This window comes from Lissotriton helveticus, chromosome 7 (assembly GCF_964261635.1).
Source record: "Lissotriton helveticus chromosome 7, aLisHel1.1, whole genome shotgun sequence".
NCBI classification, from domain to species: domain Eukaryota; kingdom Metazoa; phylum Chordata; class Amphibia; order Caudata; family Salamandridae; genus Lissotriton; species Lissotriton helveticus.
Window position 1 is genome coordinate 337965827 of NC_136068.1, and position 24993 is coordinate 337990819.

A 24993-nucleotide genomic window follows, 5' to 3' on the forward strand; every position below is an offset into this window, starting at 1 on the left:
TGCAGACACATCTGCATAATTAATTTTTTTATGATTATTCCATTTCCCTCTGGACCACATTGCCTGCCACAGGCACAAACTAACCTTCTTTTCTTGAAAGATCACTATTCCATGTACCCATGTACATCCCCTAAGTGCCACAGGTGTTTTCTTTAGAATAGATTGATGTGATGCAAATAGCAATACCTGCATGTTCTGTTATCCTGATTAGAAATTAAATGTTATGGTATGGTGGTGTGGTTTGGCTTTAAAGTAGTTGTTTTATTATTACCTAAGTAATCAACCACACTAATATTGCCTTTGTCTGTCCTAATTCAAACTGTAACAAAGCCATGTTTCACTAAATGGTTTTTCTTGCTTGTTTGCTTTTAAATGCACAAGAGAAGAAGAGGCATTGCTCGATGTACTGCCAAGCAGAAGGCCTGTACAGTGACATCAGTCCTCAAATCTCTTCCGCTTGTGCAGCTTAGTGCTACTGCCAACTGAGAACTTTAAGATGGGCCCAAGAAAGTGGTCAGTGAGAAGAAGCAGCTTTCCACCAGTGATGTGCTGACCACAACCTTTTTTAGGGAGGTGTGTGCCTGCTAGACCAGTCTTCAGGTAGAAACCTGGGAGCAGCATTCCAGCATCAAGAACACCAAACCAACCTTAGCCCAAGACCTTGTCTGTCAGTAAGGCAGTCACTGCAATCATGGCGATGCCGACAACCAGTGATGCTGAATTTTATTTGTCCCTTTCGCTTACTAATACCCAATTGTTTCAGGAAACAGAGCAAAGTGGACAGCAGCCGCAGCCAGCAATAGTAGATCTTCCTGAAGTTGGAGAAAAACAGGAGTTCGACCTTCCAGTTGAGCAAGAACCTCCTCTTTTAGAATCATTGACTCCCATATCTTCAGCAAGGAAATAGAAGGCTACTACTTTAATGCAATGGGAAGCACTAGACCTCCTCCCTTTTTCCTTTATGAAAGGAGTAGGATTCTTAGAATTTGTGGCAGCCATCTGCCCTTAATGGAAGTTTCCAAGTCAGACCTATTTTGCCAGAGTTACTGTTCCAGCACTGCGTCAAGATGTGCTGCAATTGGTGTCATTAGTGTTTTTCACACTATCCACCTGATGACAGACACATGGCCCAGTTATCAGGCGAGTTATTAATCAATCAATCAATCAATCAATCAGTGTATTTATAGAGCACACTACTCAACCGTGAGGGTCTCAAGGCGCTAAAGGGGGGCGGGGGGAGTGCTGCTACTGCTCGAACAGCCAGGTCTTAAGAAGTCTTCTGAAGGTCAGCAGGTCCTGGGTCTGTCACAGGTGGATGGGGAGGGTGTTCCAAGTCTTGGCGGCGAGGTGGGAGAATGACCTGCCACCAGTGGTTGTTCGGTGGATGCATGGAACGGTGATGAAGGCGAAGGTGAGGTCGGCGGAGTGAAGCTGGCGGTTTGGGGTGTACAAGGTGAGTCGTTTGTTGAGGTATGTAGGTCCGGCATTGTGGGGTGCTTTGTGAGCATGGGTGAGGAGCTTGAAAGTGATCCTCTTGTTGACAGGGAGCAAGTGCAGGTCTCTCAGGTGGGCAGTGATGTGGCTGTGGTGAGGGATGTCGAGGATGAGGTGTACGGAGGCGTTCTGTATGCATTGGAGTCTTTTTGGAGTTTAGCCATGGTTCCCGTGTAGCAGGCGTTGCCGTAGTCCAGCCTTCTGCTGACGAGGGCCTGGGTGACTGTCCTTCTGGTTCCGGTGGGGATTCTTCTGTAGATCTTGCGAAGCATGCCGAGGGTGTTAAAGCAGGAGGACAAGACAGCGTTGACTTGCTGGGTCCAGGATGAACCCCAGGATGCGTGCATGGTTGGTGGGTATGGGTGCAGCTCCCAGCGCGGCCGGCCACCAGGAGTGGTCCCAGCCGGATGAGGTGGAGCCGAGTATGAGGACCTCTGTCTTGTCTTGTCTGAGTTCAGTTTCAAGTGACTGTTCTTCATCCATTTGGCAATGGCCTATATTCCTTCGTGGAGGTTGGTTTTGGCAGCGGTGCGGTCCTTGGTGAGGGAGATGATCAGCTGGATGTTGTCGGCGTATGAGATGATGTTGAGGTTGTGTGATCGGTGACAGGGAGCCTGAACTGTTAAATGACGGGGAGCCTGCACTGGCTCCCCGTCAACAAGAGGATCACCTTCAAACTCCTCACCCACACTCACAAAGCACTCCAGAATGCCGGACCAGCATACCTCAACAAACGACTCACCTTCTACACCCCAAACCGCCAGTGTGCATCGCTGCACACTGGATCTCTTTTCGGGGGTAAAGCAGAAGCTGTCTACTCTTGGCCCTGAAGAATGTTTTAAGAGCCTTTGGCAGCATGCAACAGTAGCCAGGTTCCCCATAGAGAAATCGCATACAGTTGCAAACATCTTTGATGAACTTAACAGCAAGATGTCTGAATGGCGGTGACCCAGAGGTCTCAGCATTGGATTTGTTGCCATGGACAATGGCAGTAACATAGTCAAGGCCATGGCAGACGGTGGCTATTTCAGGGTTCTGTGTTTGGCCCATTGCATCAACCTGGTTGTGCAAATCTATCTAGGAAAAGAAAACAGTCAGCAACAGACTGACCACCTCCAGCAGAATCTGCACTCATTTCAGCCATTCTCTTTTTTTTTCTCCCATGACAATCAACTCGATGGCCCATTCCAATAGTTCAGAGCATAAATATAGAAACACATCAAGACAGTCGGTGTTGGGGCCATGCACCATATAGACCGTAACCTTACGCCCATAGATAAATAACTGAGCGATTGCCCATCTCCCTTTGGAATCAGCCATTGTGCGAAGCACAGTGGCCTGGCAGTTTTTAGATTTCAGATTCGCCACCACCGAATAGAAATTGATTGCGAAGTACTAACAGTCATATCGTATCCAAGCTGCTTTAGGTATGTTCTATCTTTAAAGGCCCGATGTGTTTCGGAGAGTCCCAATATATCGGGTTTAAATACCTGAAGTTCCTCCATTACAAGGCGGCGCTTATTACAGCCATTCTTTTAAAGCCCAGAAGCAGTTGCAGATTATTCAGCATGCTAACAGAGCACTAGTTAAAGCCCTGATTCAGAGGTGCCAACACGTTGCAACTTGACCTATTGCATGTTGCTGCATCTGTTTGAGCAGTACAGATCGATCAAGGACTATGTCATTCAAAGAAGAGGGAATGCAATTGAGAAAGCTACAATCATGGATACATAGAAATGGGGCGTAGCCAGATACCTAACACAGATGCTACCCCCTTTTGAGGTTTTCACATGGGGAGTTAACAAGGAGGACAGTAGGATCTTGTTGCTTCTGCTACAGAAACAGCTAAAGAAGGTGTTTGAAAGGCTTGCACTCGCAGGAGTGAACGAAAACTCAGAAGCGCATTCCTAGGTTGAAAGCTTAATCCTACGCTTGGCTTGTTGTAAGGCTGCAAAATGACATCATCTTTTCTAAAGAGAACATCTGTGCCATAGTAATTGATCCATGGAACAAACCAATTCTTTAAAAAAATAAATAGAAAAAAGGAATTAAAGTATTTCTCAAGTTATGAATACTTGGATATTTTTTAACCAAGAAGCAAAGGGTGGGTTCTCATCTATTCATTTTCTAGCATTAACTTTGCAAGGCACAATGCATAGCAGAGGCTCTGCAGGCCACAGCCCGATAGAAGGCCATACCTTCAGCCTACGACCTCTGAATAGCTGTGGTAAGTAAGAATTTATGGGGCCCCTCACTACATTTTGAAGTGGAGGCCTGGTAGGTTGTGCTATGCCACTGACCAGGTTTAAAAGGCATGGTATGTGTCCTATTATATTTTAAACCATACTGAGATATTCAATCATCTTTGGGATCCACTGCAAGATTGGAAGAAATTAGCCTGGTATTCAACCTCCCCCGCCTCTCCCGACCCCAGGGATAAACTATAACACAGGAATAAATAACTTCTTTAACCTCAGGGGACAGACAGTGCAGGGGAATAATGAGGGATCACAGATTGGCCCCTGAGAAGCCGGATAGAACTAGGGGAATCAGGACTATCACACTTGATATCCGTGATATGCTTTCGTCAGAAGGAATGTCCTATAAACCACTTGTCGAATCCAGTATTCCTGAGGGACTTGTAATCCTAATGCGACTGGTAATCCCCATTACTGGCCGCCTTGAGTTCATCAGGCCGCTCATAACAAAGCACTTTATGTTCAAAGGCTTGTTTTAGCTGTTCCAGTAATAAGGGCATTTCTAAGCTGAAAGGACTTACATACCACTTTGCAGTGACAAGCACTCCTTTTTCCTTTATCAATGTGTGCTATATTTTAAAATATTTTAAAATATTTCTCTCTGGTACCCAGTTAGTACTTGGTGTTCCTTTCCTTGTCTTAAATAGTCTTCTGCTTGATATAGGCCATAGTTCCCTAATTAATTCCTTTGTGACTCAAAGTCCTGATTCTTCAATGATTCAACGTTTATTGGGGTATTTCAATATATTATCGTGTGAATGTGAATTTGGATCCCTTAGAATGAACTATTCCTAATTCTATGTTTGAGACAAAAACAGAATCACAAAAAGTGGCGTTCCCGAAGGATTGCGTTCCCATCATCAGTAAGTTTGCATTTCATATTTAGTCCTGTTAAGAACAGAGCTGTAATATTTCTTCCTGGGGTTGAAATGGAGGCATAATTTACATTAACTAGCAGTGTGGCTTGACTCACCTCCACAGCATTGCTTATTGACATGTTGGATGTGATCAATACACAACAGATTGGAAGCTTATTTCAATTCCCTCTAACACTGCCATAAACTACAGGTTAATGCGAGGAGATATTGAGGACTTAAAAGATGTGGCCTTAACAATTGACTGATACGAGGCTGGACCAGGGAGATAGGCTGCCCTATGTAAAACACCACTGCCACATTTCACAGCTGCATCACAGAGACAACAACCCTAAAAGAAAGAGCGTTGTCGAAAATAAATTGATACATTCACCAATTACAGACCATCTCGTTGTTCCATACTGCAACTCTGCTAACATTTCCTCAGTGGTGTAAATAAAATTTTAATATGGTTCCCTTTTATGCTGTACATGAATTGTTAGAAAAAAAAATACAGAGACACAAGTGTTTTAAGGAGGCTGGTGCTACTGAACGTCAATGGCACCCAATACCGATGCCAACTTTTAAGACTCCCACCTTATGCCCCTTATTTCCTCTACCTACACTTTCTGTCTGTTTAGCTCACCTGTGCGGCTTCCTTTTCATAACTAATTTCTCCGTTTGTCAATGTCTTCCTAGCTTTCTTTTGCCCATTGTTTTTACGTTTTCTGCCTTTCTTTTTCTTGCTATGGGTCAAAGACTGATGACAAAAATAAGTTGTGGTACCCAAGAAGCAGTGGCTTAACTATTAGGCCCGAGTGTAATGTGTTAAAACATTGCATGCATATTAAACACAGGCAAAGAAATGAAAGGCAGACTGTATTGAAGCTTCCCTTTCCTTCAATAGAGTACAGTTGTTTTCTACCTTAAACATTGGATGATAGGGGCCTTAATAATCGTTCCATAGATTTTATGAAATGGAAAGAAAGAAAGGACTATAATGAATGCTCCCAGTCACCCAATCTTTTTTTGACATAGAAGCAAAAAAAGGACCATGCGGAAGGCAAGAAAGACTTCTACAATGTTTATTTTGTTTCTCTGAAACAATTAAAAGAAAATAGCCCCAGCAGCATTTATAAGATGCTATCAGAAGGGAAAGGCAGCTTTAGCAGGAGTCAATGATGGGTGAGTTGGACAAGCTGTGCATAGTGGTAAGAGAGAGACATGGGGGACAAGGAGCATGAGAAAAAAATCACAGTGAGACCACATAGGGAGGATCTAATAACACCAGACAGAAAGGGCTGTATTTATAAAGTAGTGCTGCATGCAGTTACGATGTAAATTGGAAGTGAAAAGATACACCCTAACTTCCACAGATGAATGAATCAATCTATCTATCTATCTATCTATCTATCTATCTATCTATCTATCTATCTATCTATCTATCTATCTATCTATCTATCTATCTATCTATATGTCTGTCTGTCTGCCTGTCTCTATGTATATGGTTTGTCAGTGTCAGTCTCCATGCAGGCTGACCTGCGGAAGCTCGTCCTTCAATTAATGTACTTTGTAACAAGCATTGCAAGGACAGCAACGTAGCGCTCTACCCACTGGAGGGTTTTAAATACTGAACAGACCTTTTGAATCACAGGTCCGATTGCAAGTGTCAGAAAAATAACTTAAAATGGAAAAACAACACCGAGGGAGACACTGAAAAACAAAATGACCTTTAAAGAATTCGGACTGTGTTTCAGATGGTCTAGGATCAGAGCACGACCACAAGTACCATAATGCATTTCAACAGGAAGTGATTCCATAAATGAATGCCATTGGAGGCAAACGAAATGACTTTAAACATCGGACTGTGGGGTGCTGCAAGAGCGAGGCTTACCTTGAAAAAGTTCCAGGCGGAACGAAACATGTCGGAATTAAGCCGCTAGCTGTTTGTTTTATACTTATTAAAGCCATTGAAATGGAGTTTCCTGGTGTGACCATCGTTTTTTCCTCTGGGATCAAACAATTGTTGTAATACGTATCGGCTTGGTTCAGCCGAAGGTTTCACACCGCCACAAGGAGCGCCAGTAATCTCCCGCATTGAACCATCCTGCTGTGATTCGGAAAAACCGAAAGAATGGGAGATAGGTGCCGCCGAGGACTGAATCTCGGTTTTGGTTTGTCAGTGTCAGTCTCCATGCAGGCTGACCTGCGGAAGCTCGTCATTCAATTAATGTACTTTGTAACAAGCATTGCAAGGACAGCAACGTAGCGCTCTACCCACTGGAGGGTTTTAAATACTGAACAGACCTTTTGAATCACAGGTCCGATTGCAAGTGTCAGAAAAATAACTTAAAATGGAAAAACAACACCGAGGGAGACACTGAAAAACAAAATGACCTTTAAAGAATTCGGACTGTGTTTCAGATGGTCTAGGATCAGAGCACGACCACAAGTACCATAATGCATTTCAACAGGAAGTGATTCCATAAATGAATGCCATTGGAGGCGAACGAAATGACTTTAAACATCGGACTGTGGGGTGCTGCAAGAGCGAGGCTTACCTTGAAAAAGTTCCAGGCGGAACGAAACATGTCGGAATTAAGCCGCTAGCTGTTTGTTTTATACTTATTAAAGCCATTGAAATGGAGTTTCCTGGTGTGACCATCGTTTTTTCCTCTGGGATCAAACAATTGTTGTAATACGTATCGGCTTGGTTCAGCCGAAGGTTTCACACCGCCACAAGGAGCGCCAGTAATCTCCCGCATTGAACCATCCTGCTGTGATTCGGAAAAACCGAAAGAATGGGAGATAGGTGCCGCCGAGGACTGAATCTCGGTTTTGGTTTGTCAGTGTCAGTCTCCATGCAGGCTGACCTGCGGAAGCTCGTCATTCAATTAATGTACTTTGTAACAAGCATTGCAAGGACAGCAACGTAGCGCTCTACCCACTGGAGGGTTTTAAATACTGAACAGACCTTTTGAATCACAGGTCCGATTGCAAGTGTCAGAAAAATAACTTAAAATGGAAAAACAACACCGAGGGAGACACTGAAAAACAAAATTACCTTTAAAGAATTCGGACTGTGTTTCAGATGGTCTAGGATCAGAGCACGACCACAAGTACCATAATGCATTTCAACAGGAAGTGATTCCATAAATGAATGCCATTGGAGGCAAACGAAATGACTTTAAACATCGGACTGTGGGGTGCTGCAAGAGCGAGGCTTACCTTGAAAAAGTTCCAGGCGGAACGAAACATGTCGGAATTAAGCCGCTAGCTGTTTGTTTTATACTTATTAAAGCCATTGAAATGGAGTTTCCTGGTGTGACCATCGTTTTTTCCTCTGGGATCAAACAATTGTTGTAATACGTATCGGCTTGGTTCAGCCGAAGGTTTCACACCGCCACAAGGAGCGCCAGTAATCTCCCGCATTGAACCATCCTGCTGTGATTCGGAAAAACCGAAAGAATGGGAGATAGGTGCCGCCGAGGACTGAATCTCGGTTTTGGTTTGTCAGTGTCAGTCTCCATGCAGGCTGACCTGCGGAAGCTCGTCATTCAATTAATGTACTTTGTAACAAGCATTGCAAGGACAGCAACGTAGCGCTCTACCCACTGGAGGGTTTTAAATACTGAACAGACCTTTTGAATCACAGGTCCGATTGCAAGTGTCAGAAAAATAACTTAAAATGGAAAAACAACACCGAGGGAGACACTGAAAAACAAAATGACCTTTAAAGAATTCGGACTGTGTTTCAGATGGTCTAGGATCAGAGCACGACCACAAGTACCATAATGCATTTCAACAGGAAGTGATTCCATAAATGAATGCCATTGGAGGCAAACGAAATGACTTTAAACATCGGACTGTGGGGTGCTGCAAGAGCGAGGCTTACCTTGAAAAAGTTCCAGGCGGAACGAAACATGTCGGAATTAAGCCGCTAGCTGTTTGTTTTATACTTATTAAAGCCATTGAAATGGAGTTTCCTGGTGTGACCATCGTTTTTTCCTCTGGGATCAAACAATTGTTGTAATACGTATCGGCTTGGTTCAGCCGAAGGTTTCACACCGCCACAAGGAGCGCCAGTAATCTCCCGCATTGAACCATCCTGCTGTGATTCGGAAAAACCGAAAGAATGGGACATAGGTGCCGCCGAGGACTGAATCTCGGTTTTGGTTTGTCAGTGTCAGTCTCCATGCAGGCTGACCTGCGGAAGCTCGTCATTCAATTAATGTACTTTGTAACAAGCATTGCAAGGACAGCAACGTAGCGCTCTACCCACTGGAGGGTTTTAAATACTGAACAGACCTTTTGAATCACAGGTCCGATTGCAAGTGTCAGAAAAATAACTTAAAATGGAAAAACAACACCGAGGGAGACACTGAAAAACAAAATGACCTTTAAAGAATTCGGACTGTGTTTCAGATGGTCTAGGATCAGAGCACGATCACAAGTACCATAATGCATTTCAACAGGAAGTGATTCCATAAATGAATGCCATTGGAGGCAAACGAAATGACTTTAAACATCGGACTGTGGGGTGCTGCAAGAGCGAGGCTTACCTTGAAAAAGTTCCAGGCGGAACGAAACATGTCGGAATTAAGCCGCTAGCTGTTTGTTTTATACTTATTAAAGCCATTGAAATGGAGTTTCCTGGTGTGACCATCGTTTTTTCCTCTGGGATCAAACAATTGTTGTAATATATATATATATATATATATATATATATATATATATATATATATATATATATATATATATATATATATATATATATTACCTACTGGCGATCGCCAGTAGGTATATATAGTTAGGATTTTTTCCCTATGGGATTTTTGAAAATTCTATGTCTAATAACTTTGGCGTTTGTGGACGGAATTGGCTGAAAGTTTCAGGAAAATGGCACATTTTGTTCCTGAGCAGCCCTTGAAAATTTGGGGGGGGGTTCGTCAAGAGGGGGCCGAGAAAAAAGGGGGGTCCCAAAACGTGTTTTTAACATTGAGTTTTCCATAGGGCGGTTGGCCTCACTTTTAGCCCGAACGGCTGAATGGATTTGCACGAAACTTGGCAAAATTGTAGGGACTGGTAGCCCGATGTGCCTTTTGTAGGTCTCAATATATGTGCTTCAGTGGATTTTGAGAAATTAACGTTCAAAAAAAGATATATATCTGTAACAGCGGACCGGGCAGCGCTCCGGTTCGCGGACTTTACGCGGTACGGAGCTTTGTGAAGCGAAGCTGATTGGTTCTCCGGCGTCTGTAAACATTCCAAACAGTCCGTAGCGGCCGCCATCTTGTCTCTCGGTAGGATCGAGAGACAAGCAGAGGCCAAACCGAAGGGGCAAATGACCATAAGGGGGCATAGTAGATCCTCCCTGACCCTTTAGGTTTGATGTGGAGGTTTTAAAAGGGCCCCGCGGGGCAAAAAAAATAAAAAATAATAATAATCGAACGGCTGAATGGATTTGCACGAAACTTGGCAAAATTGTAGGGACTGGTAGCCCGATGTGCCTTTGCTAGGTCTCAATATATGTGCTCCAGTGGATTTTGAGAAATTAACGTTCAAAAAAAGATATATATCTGTAACAGCGCTCTGCTTCGTGTACTTTTCGCGTTACGGAGCTTTGCGAAGCTGATTGGTTCTTCGGCGTCTGTAAACATTCCAAACAGTCCGTAGCGGCGGCCATCTTGTCTCTCGGTAGGATCGAGAGACAAGAGGAGGCCAAAGCGAAGGGGCAAATGACCATAAGGGGGCATAGTAGATCCTCCCTGACCCCCTAGGTTTGATGTGAAGGCTTTAAAAGGGTCTCGCAGGGCAAAAAAAAAATATATCGTTTTTTTAGTTTTTTTGCGTGGAGTGCGCCCGGTTCGCGAACCGGGAAGCGTTCTGGGGAGCGTACTTTCTTGAAAATTAGTGAAAAAAGTTAGACTAAAATAATAATTGTGAGTGATCAGATGTAGGGTAGCTCTGAGAAGAGCTTTTGGGTTTATGGTACATTTAGGTACTTATAAGTAGGTACCAATGCACAGTCTTAAATTCAGAGTGAAAATTCTGTTGCCCTCATCTGAGAAGTGAACTCCATCTCCTCTGTAGATATCTTGCATGTAGTAACGCAAGTTATTGTTGTACAGGGAGCCCATTCCATGGTCTCTCATGTAAGCTGAAACAGATTTGTTTACATGCTTCCTCGATTTCTCAATTTGTGGACAAAATTGGTTCGACCACCTCCATTTTTGTCTTTGGCATATATTTGAATATACCAAGGCAGTCTGAGGAAAAAGTGCCATCAATTGCTCAAAGGTGTCCTTTAAAAGCATTTCCAGACCTACCCCAGTCAAAGTGCCCAAATCATTACCTCCACAGTGCACAATTAACAGGTCAGGTTTTGGCAAATGCATAAAGGTTTTCACGAATGGTATCAATTGGTGACATTTTAATCCTCTGTGACCAAACCACTTAATTTCCACATCTTGTAAATTGAGGTTAGGTAAATTCCTGTTTTCAGCGTACCTCTGAGCCCAATAGATGTAACTATGTCCAACAATCCAGACAGAAAACATGGCGAGAGAAGGTTCTCCTGCAGTCAGATGAAGTGTGGCAATGAAATGGCAGTTGAAAAAATGAGAGTGTAAAATGAAAAAAACTGAGGAGTTTCTGTGTTAATGAAGCAGTAAGAGTGATTGGTGGATTTTGATTGCTGAAAACAGAAAGTTAGGGTGCATGGATGAGTTCGTTGAAAGATGTATTTTGAGTGGCGAAGAAAAAATCATTAAATGAAAGTATGCACTGGATATGCAGGAGCACTGAGAGTTCAGAGTTCAATTGCAACATTGTTGTGTGAACTTGGAAACACCAGAGGTCTTGCAAGAGGTGGTTGCTATGCAGAAAAAGCAGAGAGGGGGCAGAGGGGGGAAGGGTTTTGATTTGAAAAAAAGTGAGGGAAGAGTTTTGATTGGGTGACATGAGAGATATGTGTGAAGAATTACAGAATTTCTGTGCTTTTGATAGCTGCAGACTCTGGAGTGCATACCTTTTGCTCTGCTGAAGACAAATTGGTGTGTTTCTGAGACTGTTTTGAAACTCAAAGTATTTGCTAAGGTGAGAAAAGATTTCTTTAATTTAGATAGAAAATAGTGTGCTTTAAGGAGAAAATTATGAAGAAAGTTGTGTTTTTCAAATGTTGGTTTGTCTGAAGTGTTTTACAAATAGATTTTGTTTCTTTGAGAAATTGTAATTGGAGAAAATGTGAAGTATTAGTACTGACAGAGTTTTTATGTGCATAGGAGCTGTGGAGTGTTTTCAAATTATGACTTGTAAATCGTTTTTGAGGAAAAGCAATGGTTTTAATATTTATGACAAGGACATAATGGTGTATGCTTCTTTATAAGGCAATTGAGAGTCTCTGATGTTATTTTTCCCATTTCAATGTAAGAAGTTTCTCTGTGGAGCAAATTGCTTGTAAATATGCTCCCATCTGTGCATGGCAAATTTAGATTTTGAATGTTTGCGTTACATAGGCATGTTAAAGGTGACCGAAACATGCTGCAAAGGCAATCAAAAACGCATTCATGTGTCTTAAGGACATTTTAAGTCATTTCCCCATGTGGAGTGTTTTTAAATTATGACTTGAAAATCATTTTTGGGGAAAATGAAGGCTTTTAAAATTTATGACAAGGACATAATGGTGTATGCTTCTTTATAAGGCATTTCAGTGTCTCTGATGTTATTTTTCCAATATTAAATTAAAAGACCTTTCCCCGTGGAGCAAATTCCTTGTAAATATGCTCCCACCTGTGCATGGTAAATTTAGATTTTAACTGTTTGAGTTACATAGTCATGTTAAAAGTGACCCAAAAAAGTTGCAAAGGCTTTAAAAAAAGACTTTCATGTGTCTTGAGGACATTTTAAGTCATTTCCCCGTGGGCAGTGTTTTCAAATTATGAGTTGAAAATCGTTTTTGAGGTAAAGGAATGTTTTCAAAATTTATGTGCGCCATATGCCCCCAAATTTCTTTTTCAGGGGTGCAGCAGAGTGTTCTTGAGACACCCCTGCACCCTCGGAAAAATTCGTAATTTGCGATGAGGTAATTGCTAATCGCAAATTGCACCTTCATTCGTATGGGCCTCCTGCTCCATGGAAATGAATGGGTAATTTGTAATTAGCAAATAGCTCATCGCAAACTAGGAATGGTAAAGAATTGCTATTTATTCCTTAAAGTTCGCTATTTAGGAAATGCAAAAAACTTTGATGATACATATGGCGGTTCATCTCTAACAAGATAAGAAGCATAGGGATAGATTTATGATGACTGGCGCATCACCAGGGATGTGTTAGTCATCCTGTGCCGCTGTTCCGCCACCTATGGTGTGCTGCATTTACAATGCGGCGCATCATGGGGCAAAAACAGCACAGATGCGTGACGTATCTGTGCCGTAAAGGTGGCGCATTGCTGGAGTTGTATCGCAAGTGTGATGAAGCTCCAGCAAGGCTCAGGGGTGCCCCTGTCGCAGGGTTTCTGTTCTCACAGAGAACTGTGCACAGAGGATTGGAACCTCGGCGAATTAGGGTGCCCCAAAACTCACCTTAGTAATCAAAAACCGCTTAGCAAGCTAGGTACAGTGTCACATTGGATATAACAAACTCTCAATGTTTAGACAATCCAGAATATGAACTTATAGTACCTCAGGATACGTGGAACTCATGAACACTCGGTCGTTATATAGTTCTTAGAAACCAGAACATGGAGTTAAGAAGAACACATGTGTATTTGAAATGTTTATTTACTAATGCCGTCTTCTCAGGCGTAGTATCTTAGATTATACAAGTACACATATTATCAGTAGCAAAATTACCAGTATAGTTAGTAGTACATAAAAAGCGAATGGTGACAGTATGTTAACATGCTGTAAATGAATAAGAGTTAGCAACACTTATAAGCAGCCGCGGGCCGTGGAGGGAGTTACGGTGGGGCAGGGAGGCGGGGAGGGGGAGGGGCAGGGTGGAGAGGGCTCCACCCTGCCCCTCCCCCTCCCCGCCTCCCTGCCCCACCGTAACTTCCTCCACGGCCCGCGGCTGCTTATATCTCACCCTCCCTAATACACATATTATATTATTTGCTAAGAAGGTCTCTTTGTGTTGGTTTAGGGCGTGCCCATACTTTAGTGTCTTAGATTTGAAGGAATCACATCAGCATACACCAGCTCTCTCTTCATGTGAACCGCATCAAGTGTTGTGTATGTGTGTTCGGCAAAGCAATATAAAACCCGCCTCATGTCGTGGAGATCAGACCTCATAACAATTCTGTATCGTGTTGTTCTTGAAACTTCAGCACTCGCTGTACAGATATAGTTTAACAAGCAAAGCAGATAGTAGAGCAATAACATATTATTCTCATGTAAACCACGATGAACTACTAGGTTGAATGCTAAAGCAACAACTAAGTGTTGTGTGCAGAAGTTGCAAAAAAGGAAAAATGGAGTTTAAACCGGTAATGAGCCCATGCTAACTTAACACGGTGTAAAGATATCCAGGACCTAGATGACACCTCCCCATGATCCGGAAACGAACTGAATAAGATAATAGAAGTGCCATCTCATGAGAGCAGATTGCAACTTTATATGTGGACGGTCCGCAAGGTAAAACATTAAAAACTAGGAAAATTTAATGCTAAAGAAAAATAAAACAGCCAACTACTTTATCGAGTCTTAAGCCAATAGGCAAGCTAAATAATAAAAACTTGACAAATAAGTCAATGAATTGTCAATGAAATGCTAATACTCAGCATATCAAACATGAAAAAGGTCTATGACATAACTGTGTATGCAAAATAAGCTGCAACAGCCTCCAATAGGAAGTCACCGTCTTCATCCGAAAAGAGTTCAGCCATCCAATTTAAAAGCGGAAAAGAACATACGTGCTCTCCCAGCACCGGATCCTCTATCACCATCAGAGGACAGCTCGGTGGGTCTTCAAGAAAGCTCTGTTCCAAGAAAGACTGTGTTGCCGCCAGTAAATTCCAGGGACCAATTAGTCCATGCATCAATGCCACAGCCATAATCCTTTCGCCAGGACAAACCAACTCGTGAGTAATGATAGGAGTCATCAGCTGATTAAAGTCGACGTCAGGAGAAACCGGTCCGCAGAGACACAAATCAATGGCCCAATCGAAATCACAGGTCAGGCAGTGAAATACAGGCTGGACACAGGTGAAGTAGGAGAATCGAAAAGATAATCCATATGCCGTGCTTAATATCGCCAACGGCATTGTGCCATAATATTCAAGCATGCGATTGCGGAACAGCGTCAGCAGCTGCAGGGCGGGAGCTTGCACAGGAGGGACATCCATATTTAAAAATGTAAAAAAGCACAAGAGCGTCCGCTGGTAATGCAAGTAAAAATGGGAATCCACCAAGCACAGTGGAAAAAATAGAATGAAAGAAAGCAGGGATGACTCCAAAGATTTTCTCAAATGAAGTCACGAGACCACTGGTAACAACTTTAAAAAAGTGCGCCAGGCCCTTTGTGGAGGACGCGTTAAAGATAGTCCGAACCATCTTGCTGAAATGGAAAGGCGAATCAGTATTGAAAAGGGTCTGCACCTCTGTACGGGTGTTCGCTATGTGAAGCACGAAAGTTTCACGGGCCGAACTCAAGGCCACCTCTCTCTGAGACAAAAGAGCTCTTATTCTTGCCATGCCGTTGAAATCTGCTCCCAAGGTTGGTATTTGTGGCCAGATTGAAAACTCCCTATGTTCATGTGTGGGAGGAAATAGAACATTTCTGCAGCAAATAACCCGTTCACTTACTGTTACGATAAAAGGAATACTTTTAATTAACCCAGAACAATCTTCATTATTGAGCATCAAATAACTACCATTTTCCAACAACTTGAACGTGGGGATGATAGCAGGAACTGGCGTGCCTTGCAACACGCAAGCTATATTTGGTCGGTGTTTGTTGCATGAACCGTGTAACTGTATGTGCCTACACATTAGTGAATGATCTGGCGTCTCAGTGCATTCCTCTCCATTCAGATAAACTTCTTGATCATCTTTGAAACATCTGTATGTGTATGGAAGCGACCAGACCTCATGAAGAAAAGCACTACCTAAAGGTTCATAACGACCTATTGGTATATATTTCATACAATTTGAAAACTTATATAAAGCAAAAGGCAGCGTTATTAAACCGTGGATAAGGCACGTTGCCAAAAAACCCGCAATCCTCTGCTGATGATGTCACTGAGCATGTCATGAATCATGTAATATGTGACAACATCAGCAGTGGATTACGGGTAATAGTATCTCTAGTTTACTCCCCTATAGCTGTCTTTCTTTTAACATAAGTGTCTGTTTCCTTCCCTTATACTTACTGTTCTTTTTAAAAAAAAAAAAATTTGGTTCGCTTCCGGTTCGCGTACCGGCGAGCGAACTGGGAAGCGAACTACGAGAAATAGAGGTTGGCACAGTTCCAAATATTGTACCAATTTTTTAATAACGGGGAGGTAGTTCTGAAAATAACTTTTTTTTATTGTTTTTGTTGTTTTATATTTTTTTTATTATTTTTCTGAACATTTTTTTACTTTTTTTGAATTTTTCTGAACAGTTTTATATTTTTTTTTGTTTTTTTTCGGAGGGGGCAACGAAAACGATTCATTGTAAAGGGCTCAACAGGAGCAACAAAAAAAAAAAAAAGAATTTATTATTTGGGGCGTTTCGTACAAACTTGCATATGATAGTCAATAGCTCTGTTGATCAGAGTGATGCTACTTTCTCCGTAGCAAATGAATCCACTGCAATGTACGCAGACTTGTTTTACTTCACGAAATCTCGTTTGTATATTTGGCACCATCTCCCTGCCCTCTGGTCCCGTTACTTCCGGTACAACAGATCTTCTGGCCATAATAGGGAGATTATCTAGGTCGTTACGAAACTGTGCAGCACTGTAGTTGTTAGGATGCCACCTAGTCATATGGCGATGCATTGTGTAGTTTCCGAAACTGTATTTTTTGTCGGTCCCTCTGGACAGTCTATCTTGACATATAAGGCAAGTTACGTATCTTGCATTTACTTTTTTCTGACCTTTGGGAATTTTAAAAAATTGCCAAATGACGTTTTCTTTCCGGTGAGACGTCCTGGGCTCCTCAGGCAAAAAGTGCCTCTCTTCGTGCTCTTCCTCCTGTTCCTCTTCTTCGTCTTCTTGCTGAATTATAACTTCAGCAGGTGGTCCACTCTTCCTTGGATGTGGTGGAGGTGGTGGGGAAGCACCAGCTGAAGCTACTAAAGAAGCCATTGCTCACTGGTAACAAAGGGTCTTTCTCTCACAATGATGAAAGTCAGAGTGAGGAAAGAAGGAGGGATTTTCATCATTTGGGAAAAACAATAGTTCTCAACCAATGAAAAGTGTTCATTTTAGATTATATGACCTAGTCTTACATCATTAGGAAACCAAAAGTGAAATGAACCAATGAAAAGTGTTATTACCAAGTCACATGACCTGCTGTGTTTACGTTACGCGCTTTGCAGGGCCTCCCGGTTTGCTTCCAGAAACCTGCGCTTTGCGCCTCGGTAAGCGTACCAGTTCACTAACGTAGCACGTCATATGACGTATCACGCGACAACGCGAAACGTCATGCGGACGGGAGGCGTCACGATGTTGTTTTCTAACCCGGCAGTTGCGGTAAAGGAACGTTTACCGGCTCGCGGTCTATTTCGCGGCATCAAGGTCAGCTAACGGGAAGCTTCCCGATTCGCGAAGCGGGAACGAAGAAAAAAAAATATTTAAAAAAAAAATTATTAATAAACATATAAAATATATTTTTGGATTTAAAGAAGAATACATTTTACAGCTACAGATATTAGCTGTTAAAAAACCAATGAAATTCACTGAAAAAACCATAGGTTATAGACCATATATAGTTAGGAATTAGCATTTACAAAACCTTGAAAATTCACTGAAAAAACCATAGGTTATAGACCATATATAGTTAGGAATTAGCATTTAGAAAACCTTATTTTACTCACACAAAACCATTGAAATTCCATATATAGTTAGTTGCACTAACTATATATCGCGCACCCGCAATCCACTGCTGATGATGTCACATATTACATCATTCATGACATGGTCAGTGACATCACTGATGACATCACAGATGACATTTCAAATGACATCACTGATGACATCACTGATGACATCTCAAATGACATCACTGATGACATCATGACACACCAATACCAGTTACTACATACGCACTCACTGATTCCTACGTCTACACACACATTCACTCATTCACCCATACAATCACTCATACATACAGTCACTCATTATTACAACACTATCATATGCACTCATACACCTAGTCAGTCCTGTGAAGAATCAATCACACTTCGATTTCCTCATCTATAGTTAAACACAGAACACCATACTTTTCACACATATACTAACACATACTTACTCTCTTATACAATCACTGATACAAGTACACATTGATATGCACAGAGTCACACACCTCCCAGCCAGCCACACACACACTCAGTCTTCCATACATCCAGTCATTCTTCAATATGTAAAACGTATTTAAACTTTACAAAAACACACAGACACTAGATGATGTCATCAGTGATGTCACTGACCATGTCATTAATGATGTAATATGTGACATCATCAGCAGTGGATTGCGGGTGCGCGATATATAGTTAGTGCAACTAACTATATATGGAATTTCAATGGTTTTGTGTGAGTAAAATAAGGTTTTCTAAATGCTAATTCCTAACTATATATGGTCTATAACCTATGGTTTTTTCAGTGAATATATATATATATACACTGACAAAAAAAAACAAAGGTTACAGAGATGTTATAGACTCAGGTTTTCAGCAGTTATAGTTAGCTTAGCTAACTATAACTCACGGCCTGCAATGCACTGCTTATAACCTCACATATTACATCACTCATGACAAGGTCAGTGACATCACCAACATAAAGAACATTTATGTATACACATTTTAGTAGTAACTTTAAAAAGAACTGTATTTGAACCCTACTTCCTGTTTTCGCGACTATGCAGGCAACCGGGATGACTTCGGTAACCATGAAAATCGCGCCTTTGTTAAGAGGTATAAAACACATATATGCACACATTTTACAGTATTTTAGACACAAGGGGATTATTAATGCACTGTTCAAGTCATATTTATATAGGGAGTTTGTATAAAAACAACCCTTTAAACCGATTTTCTGTTTGAGGTGACGTCGGCGTCGCAATGATATTGGTAGCCTCGATTGTCTGAATATGTCACGAAATAAAGCAAATGCAGGCATTTATTAGCCACCTCAAAAAACACGGAGGGTAGAGGGTCCTAGGGGAAGTTTAACGACCACGCACTGCTACTACCCCTAACTAAACAATTACACCAACAAAAAGTAGCAGTGGGTCAAAGAAGCTAACTTAGTTATGTATCTATGTGGAGGAAAAAGAAAACTTAGCTTGTTCAAAAACAAATGGAATCGTGCCTAAGGTATTCCTTCAATGTGAAAGAATTCCCATCAGTCATCGACCGAGACCGCCCTTCATCATCTGGGATCCTTCTAGCTTTGAAGGTAAAATACCCACAGCAGATAGGCAGATGCTTTGAACCTAGTCTGAAGTGAGTATACCAGTGATAGATTGTGAAGTATGGGAGTGTGTCTGTGGACAACTGAATAGCAGTGCAAACTAAAGTGAAAAGTGAATCAGTGGACTACAATAGAATTGGGTAGTGAAGGAGGAAAAAAACTTTATTCTGCACCCCTTCAATCCCAAATCAATAAAAACAGTGCAAATAGTAGTGTAACAAATAACTACTAATGAGTATCTTAGGTCGACATGTTTCTGCAGTCGAACGGAGCCACGTCGTCTCCTGCTGCTTCTTCAGGACCATTAATGCTACTGCTATATAAAAATAAAGAAAAGGAATATTATCACCTGAGAGTGTGATATATTTTCGTCCTCCTGACTTCGCAGTTCAATGTGGATGAAATGGTCCGTTCGACAAAATCCCAGATACATAAAAAGAAAGACAGACAGACAAACCACAGTCAATATCAGTGGTATTGCTCTGAAATCTTTGGATCTATTGACCCATTTCTTTAAACCAGCTCGTGCATGCCAGCCACAATGGGCAAACATGTCTGCCCCATGTATACATTGATTACATGCTCACTCACCTTTGCGGCAGGAGGAAACAGCCCCACCTCACCTAGCTTCAGCTCAGGTACATGGAGCACCGCTCTGGTGGAAGGAAAAATAGAGAAAGTGCCATTTGAACTGTGGGACTTCGTTTCCCAGAAACAACAGTAATCACCCAGTCACTCACATCACCATAGGGTACTGATAAACCTCTCATAACTCAATAGGGAGTTCCTGGCCATGGGCTAACGATACAATTCAGATTGTAGACCAGTTGTTGTTGATGTAATGAGTAAGTCTAGGAACGCCAGCTGGTGTTTATCAAATTCAATTGTGAATTTGAGGAACCGGTTCCTCTCATTCAGCAAAGTGTGAAAAAGCTGTAGCTCCTCCACTGTACCACGCCAGACAACTAAAACGTCATCTATATGCCGTTTCCATAAACTGGTTGTGAGAAGCAGCCCTTAATACAATTGCATTAAACAGGGGACACGAGATTGCGATTGGTTACTCACTGTACGAAATACATCGCGTGCAGTATTATATCTTTGACAGCAAGGAATATGTCCATGACTTAGCCGCATCAGGGCTCCTACATGCTGAAGTCGCTATCATAGCGTGATTGTGTGAGAGGTTTATCAGTACCCTATGGTGACATGAGTGACTGGGTGATTACGGTCGTTTCTGGGAAACAAAGTTCCACAGTTCAAATGGCACTTTCTCTATTTTTCCTTCCACCAGAGCGGTGCTCCGTGTACCTGAGCTGAAGCCAGGTGAGGTGGGGCTGTTCCCTCCTGCCGCAAAGGTGAGTGAGCATGTAATCAGTGTATACATGGGGCAGACATGTTTGCCATTTTGGCTGGCATGCTCGAGCTGGTTTAAAGAAATTGGTCAATAGATCCAAAGATTTCAGAGCAATACCACTGATATTGACTGTGGTTTGTCTGTCTGTCTTTCTTTTTATGTATCTGGGATTTTGTCCAACGGACCATTTCATCCACATTGAACTGCGAAGTCAGGAGGACGAAAATATATCACACTCTCAGGTGATATTATTCCTTTTCTTTATTTTTATATAGCAGTAGCATTAATGGTCCTGAAGAAGCAGCAGGAGACCACGTGGCTCCGTTCGACTGCAGAAACATGTCGACCTAAGATACTCATTAGTAGTTATTTGTTACACTACTATTTGCACTGTTTTTATTGATTTGGGATTGAAAGGGTGCAGAATAAAGTTTTTTTATTCCTTCACTACCCAATTGTATTGTATTCCACTGATTCACTTTTCACTTTAGTTTGCACTGCTATTCAGTTGTCCACAGACACACTCCCATACTTCACTATCTATCACTGGTATACTCACTTCAGACTAGGTTCAAAGCATCTGCCTATCTGCTGTGGGTATTTTACCTTCAAAGCTCGAAGGAACCCAGATTATGAAGGGCGGTCTCGGTCGATGACTGATGGGAATTCTTTCACATTGAAGGAATACCTTAGGCACGATTTCATTTGTTTTTGAACAAGCTAAGTTTTCTTTTTCCTCCACATAGATACATAACTAAGTTAGCTTCTTTGACCCACTGCTACTTTTTGTTGGTGTAATTTAATAGCCACCACCACATTCAAAACTTATAACTGCAAAATGGATTATAACCAACAGACTAAATATATTATTATCTAAATAACTATATAATTGCATGTACAACTCCCTTAATATCTCTATAACACAGTGCATAACTTTTTAAGTGTAATCTATAACTGCATGTATCACTGTGTCAGTAAGTCTCAGAATGGGTGCATTGAGTCTCTGCGTGGATCTGTCAGTGGGTGCATGAGTCTGAGTGGGTCAGTAAATGGAACATGAGTGTCTCAGTGGGTCTGTGAGTGGGTGGATGAGTGTCTGAGTGGGTGTGTGAGTTTCTGAGTGGGTTTGTGAGTCTCTGAGGGAGTCTGAGTGGGTCTATGAGTGGATGCATGAGTGTGTGAGTGGGTGTGTGAGACTCTGAGTGGGTTTGAGTGTGCATGTGTGAGTCTCAGTGGGTCTGTGAGGCTGAATGAGTGCCTAAATGGATCTGTGACGGGGTGTATGAGTGTCTGAGTGTGTCTGTTGGTGGGTGTGTGAGTCTCTGAGTGGGTCTGTGAGTGGGTGTGTGAGTGTGTCTGTGAGAGGGTGTGTGAGTGGGTCTGTCAGTGGATGCATGGTAAAAACAATTGGGGGGCACACAGGAGCATGTCCTCATGCCAGCTCCCCAGTAATGGTCCTTTTGTCCAGCTTGCCTACAGTCTGCCAACCTCTGCCGCCTTCAGTTTTGTGCCTCCTCTGCTCATTTTATGCTTGTTTTCCTGCTTCTTCTCTGCTTGCTCCTGCCCTCTAAGTTGCCTCTTTTTGCTCATTTTGCACATTATTTTCCCTCTTTCTGCTTGCTCCTGACCTTTATTCTGCCTCTTGCTGCTCATTTCGGACCTTTATTTTGGCTATATCTGCTCATTATTAGCCTTTATTTTGCCTCTTTCTTCTAGTTTCTCACCTTTATTTTGCCTCTTTCTGCTTGTTGTTGACCTTTATTCTGTCTCTTTCTGCTTGTTTCTGACCTTCAGTCTGCCTCTTTTATGTACCTTTCCATAAGGTGCCTTGGCAGCTCTAAATATCGTTTATAACTTTCTTATGGACAGTGGTGGCTACAGGTTGTATTTTGACATGTATCTCATATATAGCTTTTATGGCTTTTTAACCAAAAGAAAGGTTGTTTTGATTTGACTTGATTTGATTTGATTTGAATAATCAGTCAGAAAAGGTATGTTTTGAAGTAGACATCCATGCATGCCTCTATATGAGACAGCACAACTGTATCTTCCTGTGCTTTACATACGATGGAGACAGTCTGTACACTCCAAGTGGGTTCCCATTAACTAACACTTAACTAACCCAATAAATAAACACCAATAGAGGATCGGCTCCTCACACTGTGTATTGTGTATTGTGTTAGTGACAAGGGCCTAATGCGGGCCCCTGCAGTGCAAGGGAGGGCCGCCCTACATGGGATGCCCATTTAGCCCAAGGAACATAAATATCTGGGAGGTATGGGAGACTTCACTTTCTGCAGGGGAAGGCCTCGTAATGTTATGATACACCACTGGTTAGTGGGGAGGATATGGTACCACAATTACTCAAATATCAATTGAGAAGACAAGTCACTAGTAGTCACTCAGTCAAATAACTTTATTCGATTCAAGTGAATCCTAAAAGTTTACAAAAAGATCATACATTCAAAAATACATAAAATACAAAACAAACAATAAAGTAGTGCCAAGAAGTTAATTCTGAGTTAAACTGGTTCAAATAAAACAATTCACAGTTCATAGTGTTTCCTAATAAAAAAAAACAGTTTTAATAAGACTAAGCATAGAGCTGCAGATAATGACAGTAGATAGCGACCTCAGATGGTTAAACCCTCTTTATAAGAACATGGACAAATATCTCTTAGGATAGGTTTAATAAAGCGGGCCCTTGGATCTTTATAAAGTGTGCAAAAAATTATGAGGTGTATTGTGCTCTGTTTGGCTACATTATTACACGGACAAGGGGGTCAGACTCTCATACCATCCCCCCTGTTTTGGAAAAGCCACAATAAAATGCAATGTGCTTAAACGAAGTATGGTCATTAGGAAACGTGAGTGGACCTGGGCAGTGAAAGACAGATAAAACTGTTGATGAGTTAAAAGAACACGATCCACTGTGGTATTGTCCTGATTTGACAAACTTAGAAACGTATAATAAGCATTTGTATTAACCATCTTCACATTGAGTTGAATAGATTCTGGATTTTTGTAAAAATCTTCAAGGCCCATTTTACAAAAGATTTCTTTCACATAACGAAGCCATGGAATCGCCATTGCGTTATCAAGATTCATACAGTCCCTTAGAATGCCTCTGGAGAATAATAAGTCTTCTGAGGTCCAGATTTTCCCCCATAAAAGCAAGGGGGCGATATTGATTCTGTCAGTCACATATTCTAGGCCAACCTCCGAATGACAAAACGAGCTAGAAGAACTACTGGGGATACGTAAGAGACGTTTTAAGAATGTATTTTCTAATGTTTGAATCTGTGCACTTTTGTAATATCCCCATACACCTGCCCCATAGGTGGCCCCATAGAGACATTTAGATTTATACAATGTTTTCAACTCAGCTACCGGCTTCTGCCCTAGTTTGCTAGCAAAACGCAAAAAGCCCCTCTATAGTGCTATTATTGTTTTGAAGCCTCATCATGATCAGATTGTCCCAGCTCAATGTAATATTAAAAACATTCCACAAATAGGTTAAAGTTGTCACTTTATTAATAATTATATCATTTACTGTATACTTTTGTGATTTAGCTTCATTTGGATCGAAGGTCATAATAAAGGATTTACTAAAATCAACCTTAAGGTCCAGTCCTGTCATAAATTCACTAAAGGCAGTCAGACATTTTTGTAAACTGTTCGCTGTTAAGGTCATCAGGACAGTATTGTACGCATAGGACAACAAAGGTACACTTTTGCCTGCAATCATTGGAAAATCCAATTGTTGATGAAGCAAAAAATGCTCTAAGCCATTAGTATAAACCAAGAATTGAAAAGGGGCCAATATACAACCCTGGCGTACCCCCTCAGGTCACTAGTACCATTCAGATATGTCCCACAAACCGTTCAAATTCAAAGTTAGTTGAGTAAATGGGATTGCTATTTCAACCAACACAACTGTCCAGTCTTTGCACCCTCCTAGTGAAGTTCCACTCTTTTTTAAGAGAAACACAAAAGCAGGTGAAGGCGGCGATTAATGGATGTGAATCATGCAGACATTGACAGGGTAGTAAAGGTTTGGCAGCGCACAGTACTTGAGAAATTATTCAGGTTGTCTATCTTCCAAGCTTGAAGTCAGGAACAACTAGATGCTGCTTTGCTGTGGATGTATCAACCATGATTCTTATGTCATCTGTCACCTATCCAAGAAATAGCAGGTATCCCAGAATCACCCTCAACGTGAAGGAACATTAGGCTACGCAGAAGGAGTGCAGATCTTGTGGATGGAGGTACTTTGTGATACACATCTTGGCTCACCTATTCTGCATAGGGGCTATGTTCCCAGAATATTTTCAATTGTTCATGTGGGAGTCACGGTCAGCCTTGTACCTTCGTTGCTCCTCACCCAGTAGGGAGTAGAAGGACTGCGATTATG